We start from the raw sequence: 6835 nt of genomic DNA on the forward strand, positions 1-6835 counted from the left end.
GTGTTTCAAGGCACTGAAATTATTCGAGCATCCTCTAGCCCCCCTTCTTGGGGCCAGCACCACCTTCCCAGCAGCAGAACTGACTCGCTCCAACCACTTCATTCTTTTTTCTTTTTTCTTTTCTTTCTTTTTTTTTTTTGAGAAGGAGTTTTGCTCTTGTTGCCCAGGCTGGAGTGCAATGACGTGATCTCGGCTCACCACAACCTCTGCCTCCCAGATTTAAGCGATTCTCCTGCTTCAGCCTCCCGAGTAGCTGGGATTACCGGCATGCACCACCACCACACCTGGCTAATTTTGTATTTTTAGTAGAGACGGGGTTTCTCCACGTTGGTCAGGCTGGTCTTGAACTACTGATCTCAGGTGATCTGCCCACCTCGGCCTCCCAAAGTGCTGGGATTACAGGTGTGAGCCACTGCACCTGGCCCCAAGCACTTCATTCTGAAGCAATGAAGGACCCTCAGCCTTGTCCACAGGCTCAGTGGGAAGGTGTCCATGTCTCTGTTGGGATCCCCTGACTGCTGTGAGCTCCAGGCCTTGGGCCTGTCCCCCTTCCCTGTCCCCCTAGTTCAGCCCCCACCCCCTGGATTTGCTCTGCAGAACTCTATTAGTTTTTTAGAGACAGGGTCTCTGTCACCCGGGCTGGAGTGCAGTGGTGGGATCACAGGTCCCTGCATCCTCGAACTTCTGGGCTCAAGCCATCCACCAACCTCAGCCTCCTAAGTAGCTGAGATCATAGGCATACGCACCTCAGCCTCCTAAGTAGCTGAGATCACAGGCATACGCTACCACGCCTGGCTTTTACATTTTTATAGACATGGGGTCTTGCTATGTTACCCAGGCTGGTCTTGAACCGGCCTCAAGCAATCCTCCCACCGCAGCCTCCCGAAGTGCTGGGATTACAGGCACATGCCACCATGCCCAGCTAATTTTAAAATTTTTATAGAGACGGGGTCTTGCTAATATTGCCCAGGCTGGTCTCCAACTCCTGGCCTCCAGCAATCCTCCAGCCCCAGCCTCCCAAAGTGCTGGGGTTACAGGCGTGAGCCACCACACCTAGCCCTGCAGAACTCTTTAGAACCACATAGACTCCAGTTTGAACCCCGCCTCTGCCATCCGTATCTACTAGTTATGTGAGTGTTCTGCGTCGGTGGAATGGGGTAACGAACAATATTCCCTTAGGGGTGTGGTGAGCATTCATTGAGATAATGCTTATAAAGGTTTCATGCCAAAGCTACTGAAAAGCAAGTGTGAAATTTGTTGTTTTTATTATTTATTATTGCCTGATCTCCCACCCAAGCCCATCATAAAGGTCTGATTATGAAATCCACAAGCCAGAGGCCCCCACCACCTTCTTGTCTTTTTCTGCCTCCCCCACCCCCCCATCCCATAGCAACCTTACAAAGCTCTGATGGTGGGATTCCAGGCATCGTCAACCAATGGGAAGGGAGGGGACACTGAGTCACCCCATATTGGCGCGTGGCAGCCTCTGGGGGCTGTGGGCAGGGCTGGCCTTGTCTGGTGACTGGGGAGGGAGCTGGCAGAAGGCCGGGGAAGGGGGACAATGGGCCTTTGTCTTTGCGGAGGTTTCTCCGTCCAAGATGCTCTAGCCCCTAGACAAACATGACCTCATTCCTCCTCCAGGCTCCAGGACCCAGGGCAGAGACAGGCTTGGAGTTGGACGCACCCACCCCATTTCACAGACTGGAAAACCAAGTCGCACAAGGAAAGAAGACAAGGGGACACCGAGGCTCCAGCCCTAGGACCCAGCCAGAAGTCCTGCCTTCCTGGGTTGCTGAGCCCACGGAGGGGACTCACAAGAGGGTCTTCTAGGCAGCAAAGGTCTAGCTAGCCCGCAAGCTCTAGGGACAGACAGGTTGCGCTTGGATCTGCTACTGACAGCTGTGTGGCTCTAAGCAGCTTACTCACCTTCTCTGGGCCCTGCTTTCTGCATCTGATGTAGGCCTGGCAGCCTCTTTCTTGCAAGGTTATGGTGCCCTTGGAGATCGCTGCTAAGGATTCAGACAGGCCTGCTTTAAGCCACAGCACCTGCGCCCACTGCTCTGCCTTTAAAGGAGTGATCTTCCAGGAAAGACAGTGGGGATTAAGGTCTATCCCACACAAGCCTCCAGGGTCCACAAACGTCCCTCTCTTGCCAGGGACTCTGCAGTGACGAGGCCTGGTATGAGGCTGGCATATCTTTCTGGTAGCTTCCTAAGTGACATTCTCCCACACTGGCCCTACTGGGCTTTCATCCCCTGCCCACAGCAGCTCTCACTTCCTATGCCGATCCCCACTCCCCAGAGGGTCTTCTCCAACCTGGTCTCCATCCCCACAACCATCTGGGGACACACCTGCACCTGAAACCTCAATAATTCAAGTTGCAAGATACCAGCTGGAGGGACTCCCAGCCATTCTCTCAGTCTCATTTCTAAGATGGGATAGTGGGGCTGGGCATGGTGGCTCATGGCTATAATCCCAACACTTTGGGAGGCCGAGGCAGAAGGATGGCTGGAGGCCAGGAGTTTGAGATCAGCCTGGGCAACATAGCCAGACCCCATCTCTAAAAAAAAAAAAATTAAAAATTAGCCGGACATGGTGGTGTATGGTCACAGCTACTCGGTAGGCTGAGGCAGGAGGATTACTTGAGTCCAGGAGTTCAAGGCTGCAGTGAGCTATGTTTGCGCCACTGTACTCCAGCTTGGGTGATAGACCAAGACCCTGCTTCTAAAAATAAATAAGTAAAATGGGGCTGGCTGCGGTGGCTCATGCCTGTAATCTCAGCACTTTGGGAGGCCGAGGTGGGTAGATCACCTGAGGTCAGAAGTTTGAGACCAGCCTGCCCAACATGGCAAAACACAGTCTCCACTAAAAATACAAAAAATTAGCCAGGCCTGGTGGCGGGCACCTGTAATCCCAGCTACTCAGGAGGCTGAGGCAGGAGAATCGCTTGAACCCAGGAGGTGGAGGTTGCAGTGAGCCGAGATTGCGCCATTGCACTCCAGCCTAGGCCACACAGCAAGACTTCATCTCAAAAAATAAATAAATAAACAAATAAATAATAAATAAGTAAAATGGGATAATGGTAATTCTTGGGGACTTGGGAGCATTGGGTGAGAGAGGAGACTCCAGAGATCTGCACAGGGCTGGACACAGAGTAGATGCTTATGAAATGACAGGCTTATTAATACCAATTATTCATCCTTCTCAAAGGTCATTCAGAACAACCTCCCAAGTCACTTACAGAAAGTAAAACCAGAGAGGGTTAGTTCTCAGCTGTCGTCACACAGCCTGTCAGTGTCAGGGCACGGTGCAGACCCGGCCACTGGGTGCTGCCTGGGAGGTTCTCAGGCCGGGCCCTGGTTCTCAGCCCAGGGACCAGGTGAGGGAGGAGGGCGAGTGAGGCTGGAGACGACCCAGGCTCTAGCCTTTCCCTTGGCCCCGTCTTCCACCGCGGCTGCATTCCCAGTGAGATAAACAAGGGATCAGTGGGAACAAAATGGATGAAGTAACGGGGAAGATATGAGCGGCCGCGCCCAGCCCCCAGCCCGCCCCACCCGCCTGCCCGCCAACAGGGACGGCTTCAGGAGAGGCGCAGCCAGCCCCTGAGTCTCAGCCCGTGCCAGGCACTAAGGGTGCTCAGCACTGGCCAAGCCCTGCCTGATCCCTGGGCTCAGGTAGCAAACCCCCCGTGGTGCTCTTGGACCCTCCCTGGGCCCTGTCCCTATGCCCCACCCTCCCTGAGCTGGGATTATTTCAAATCCCCTCCACCAGAGTCTTGGAGGAGACAATTGCGCGCTCCCAAGTGCAAATTCAGAGCCCCAGGGCTGTCTGGAGCGGACATGGGATTTGCCACCCTGGCTCAGCTGATCTGGGGTTCAGCCTGGTGCAGCCTGTCTGTGTCTCTGGGGCACCCGCAGTGCTTTGCTGCCTGAGGCCAGCTCCCTGCCATGGTGGAGGGGCTGCGTCTGCCCAAGACCTCTCCAACCCTGGTGCCAGCTCCCTGCCCCTGCAAATTTCTGCCCATCCTGACCTCTCCAAGGAGCCCTGGAACTCACGGGGGGCGTCTCCAGGGCCAGATGGAAGGCTGGCACTGCTGCCAAAGCCTGGACACCTACCCAGCTGGACACCACCCCAGGTACCTTCCCCTGCTGAGACGTAGACAAAGAGCGAGTGTGTTGGCCGGACAGGGCTCCACCCGCTGGCTGTGAGCAGCCAGGACCTGCAGCCTTGGGCCAGGGACCCCAGAGGCTCAACATCTGCGCCTCCTTGCCTCAGAAGGAGGCAAGAAATGAGCCCTCCGCCTGCCAGGAAACATCACTGGAGTGCCCACCGGTGCCCTGAGCTGGGAGCCTGGCACAGATGGGGTGTGCGATGGGCACCCCAAGGCCTGCCTGGCTCACTCCGGCCTCAGTTGCCCTCAGCAAACAGTCTCCAAACTGCCCCAGGCCCTGACCAGGCTAAGACGGAGCTGTCTCTCTCCCCTGTCGGGTTTTTTTGCAACCAACAGAGCTGGAACGGTGGAGCCCCAGGCCCTGGAATCTGCATTTAGGGACTCCTCGGGTGATACGAAGGCAGGTGGTCTCTGAGCACAACTGGAGAGACTCCACTCTGGTCCCTTCCCCATTTCCCCGTCCCCTCCCCAGCTTCAGAGGCCCCTGTCCCTACCTGCAGAGGGAGGCTCCTTCATCCCAGCTTCCCCGGTACTCAGGTCCCCACTTTTCCGGCTGCCTTTCTGCCCCCCACGCCCCAGGCATCCTCTGTAATGACCATGGAAAACCACATTTGTTTCCCCAGCACACAACCACCTTCCCTCTTCACGAGCTGGTTCCTCTGCCGGAAATGCTTGTTTAGTGGTCTCCTTTCTACCCAAAATATTCCCACTCAGCCTCGCAGGCCAGCTCCTATGTCGCCTCCAAGATCAAGCGCTTCCTTGACCTCCACCTGGTCCGTGCGGTCCCTCCGTTCTAACATCTCTTCTACTAGTGCTCATCACACTGGAATAAAATCGCCTCTCCTCTGGCTAGGCGCTTGTCAAGAACTGAGGCCGTGTCTGAACCTCCCACACTGAGCCAGCCAAGGGCTGCTGGCTGAGCAGGACAGGCCACGGGACCAGGCCACCCCCCAAGCTACGACAACACACTTGCCCAGACTCAGACATCTCAGGGGACGTCACGTGTGGAGTGTGAGGGAAAGGGACTGACATTTGCCGAAGCCCTATGACGTCCTAGGTTCTCTTGTCCCCTTTCTTCAAAGGAGAAGACTGAGTCCCAGGGAAGAGAACTGACTCACCCAGGGTCACTGAGCTCAGAGGTGGTGAGGTTGGCCTAGGAATCCCTGTGATCATTCTCCAAACCTTGCTGACCCCATGGGACAACAGTCTGCAGCTCACCCCGTCCCCCCGCAGGACACACACTGCATGAAGTTAAGAAAAATTCTAGGCCAGGCGCGGTGGCTCGCACCTGTCATCCCAGCACTCTGGGAGGCCAAGGTGAGAGGATTGCTTGAGTCCAAGAGTTTGAGACCAGCTTGGGCAACATAGCAAGACCCCACCTCTACAAAAAAAAAAAAATTACAAAAATTAGCCAGGCATGGTGGTGTGCACCTGTAGTCCCAGCTACTAGGGAGGCTGAGGTGGGAGGATTGCTTGAGTCCAGGAGGTCGAGGCTGCAGTGAGCTGAGATTGTGCCCCTGCACTCCAGCCTGGGTGACACAGTGAAATTCTAGTTCAAAAAAAAGAATTCTGAGAACAGTGACTTACCCAGAGCCAAGGTCCAGAGCCAGGGGCCTGACTTTAGAGAGTGAAACCAAGAAACTGGCACTTGGGACATACATGGTCCTTGTGTGTGTGGCATATAGTGGACTCATGTGGCGAGATTCGCCAGCTGATGAGCGCAGGACCCCTGCCCCTCTGGCCTGGGAGCCATCTGCCCCGGGGGCCACGGGCTCCTGAGGCTGCTCCCCCGAGAGTCACTAGGCAGGGTCTGGATCGCAGAGTTGACACTAAACACACCCTCGTGCAGCAGACAGGCGTGGGAGGCACCCCCGAAGAGGCCAGTGCTGTTTTGAACAGAGCGGGGATGAAGTGACCCCTGACTCCCTGCCAGAAAGCCACTTAGCGGCAGCCGCTGGTGCACCAGAGACACCCAATCTGTCAGCACAGGCTGCGTGACGGGCCGGTGTCCAGCCATGGCCGCGAGGGGAGCCACCAGAGGGGAGCCAGATGGGCCCAAGGCCCTGGCTCAGGGGGAGGCAGGGGCTGTGGTAGCCATCCGCAGGGAGCCACTCTCTCTCTTTTTTTAAAATGTAAATTTAAGAGATAGGGTCTCACTCTCTCGCCCAGGCTGGAGTGGAGTGGCACAGTCATGGCTCACTTCGGCCCCAACCTCCTGGGCTCAAGGAGTTTGAGGCTAATCCTCCCACCTCAGCCTCCTGAGTGGCTGGGACTACAGGTGCACTCCACCACACCTGACTAATTAAAAAACAAAACCAAACATAAAAACAAAAAACTTTTGTAGAGGTGAGGTCTTTCTATATTGCCCAGGCTGGTCTTGAACTCCTGACCTCAAGTAATCTCCCCACCTCAGCCTCCCAAAGTGCTGAGATTACAGGTGTGAGCCATCATGCCCGGCCCAAACTAAAGTTATTTTAAGAATTGTCTGTGTTCACGGTTTACACTTTTCACTTACTACTTCCCTCCTTCATCCCTTCCAACCTGGCTTCTATCACCCCTATTCCACCAAAACTCCTCAGCTCAAGTTCACCAATGACCTTTCTGTGGATCAATCCTGTGAACCCTTTTCAATCCTTATTTTACTCAAAACTGCTGCAGCATTTC

General features: G+C 55.2%; 1 long non-coding RNA gene across 1 annotated transcript; it reads right to left on the reverse strand.

The window, feature by feature from the left end:
• Positions 1–1241: 1241 nt before the first annotated feature.
• Positions 1242–3456, reverse strand: LOC116809557 (uncharacterized). Its single transcript, XR_004369880.2, has 3 exons — positions 3242–3456; positions 1927–2079; positions 1242–1610 (listed from the first exon to the last, which is right to left on the reverse strand). It is a non-coding gene; the product is annotated as an uncharacterized LOC116809557 (long non-coding RNA).
• Positions 3457–6835: the final 3379 nt, after the last annotated feature.

The sequence above is a fragment of the Hylobates moloch genome, unplaced genomic scaffold (assembly GCF_009828535.3).
Source record: "Hylobates moloch isolate HMO894 unplaced genomic scaffold, HMol_V3 SCAFFOLD_1, whole genome shotgun sequence".
NCBI classification, from domain to species: Eukaryota; Metazoa; Chordata; class Mammalia; order Primates; family Hylobatidae; genus Hylobates; species Hylobates moloch.